Genomic DNA, 953 nt, shown 5'->3' on the forward strand with positions numbered 1-953 from the left:
ACAAATGGTGTGCCAAAGTGGGGCAACTATATCCACATAAAACCTGAGAGAGCTTGGGAAGGCATTCTAGACACAAAACAACAGCTTCTTGGTAGCAGCATTTTTCTCAGATGGGTTCTGTTTGCTGGTGGTGAACAGAGGTGCAACTCCTTTTAAGAGAAGGCTTCCTGACTCAGTAAGAGAATGCCTCCTGATTCGGCATTAGCAGTAAAAACCGCACAGCTTCTTTAAGAGATGGCTTCCTGATTCATGCTGGTGGCACAAATGCCTCTGGCTCTTTCAGGAAGTCCTGCATGTAAATGGGGTTTGTGAGCATCGTACTACTTGTTTCTTAATGGCAACATAGACTCACTGTGTCCCTGGAGCTGGGACAGTGTTCATGGCTCGCAGGGGTGGTGTGCATGGTTCACAGAGGTGGTAAACATGTCTCCACCATATTGGACTGGGAGAACAAACAGGCAGGGCTGTGGAGTTGGCCTTAGCCCTGCCAGCTTAGCATTTAAAAAAATAAAACCAAAAATTCCCCTGGCCAGAAAATGATTACAGATATGCAATAAAGACAGATTCAGATGAAAAAGCCCTCTGAATGAGTCACAGCGCTGGATAAATGTACACAGGATTGGGAGAGAGAGGAAAGAGTACAGACAGTGTTAAAAAAAGTAAATAGTTTTAAAGAGACAGTAAAAATAATATAAAAGTATAAAAGTCATAGATTAAAGAAATACAGAAAAATAAGTCACGTAAAGATGGAATATACACAGTCTGGGTTATGTATAATAATTGTTTTTTCTTTGAATTTTTGACTGTGAATGAGCTAAGAACAGAGAGACATACATTTTATTGTATGAACAGCTGAGCTAAACTAGCACATCTATTTTAAAGGTATCTTGACTTCAAAAATTGGGTCTAAGGATATGTTGCTTTGGAAAAGAGATTCTGCTTTTGTTTCCACA

This window comes from Microtus ochrogaster, linkage group LG1 (genome assembly GCF_000317375.1).
Source record: "Microtus ochrogaster isolate Prairie Vole_2 linkage group LG1, MicOch1.0, whole genome shotgun sequence".
NCBI classification, from domain to species: domain Eukaryota; kingdom Metazoa; phylum Chordata; class Mammalia; order Rodentia; family Cricetidae; genus Microtus; species Microtus ochrogaster.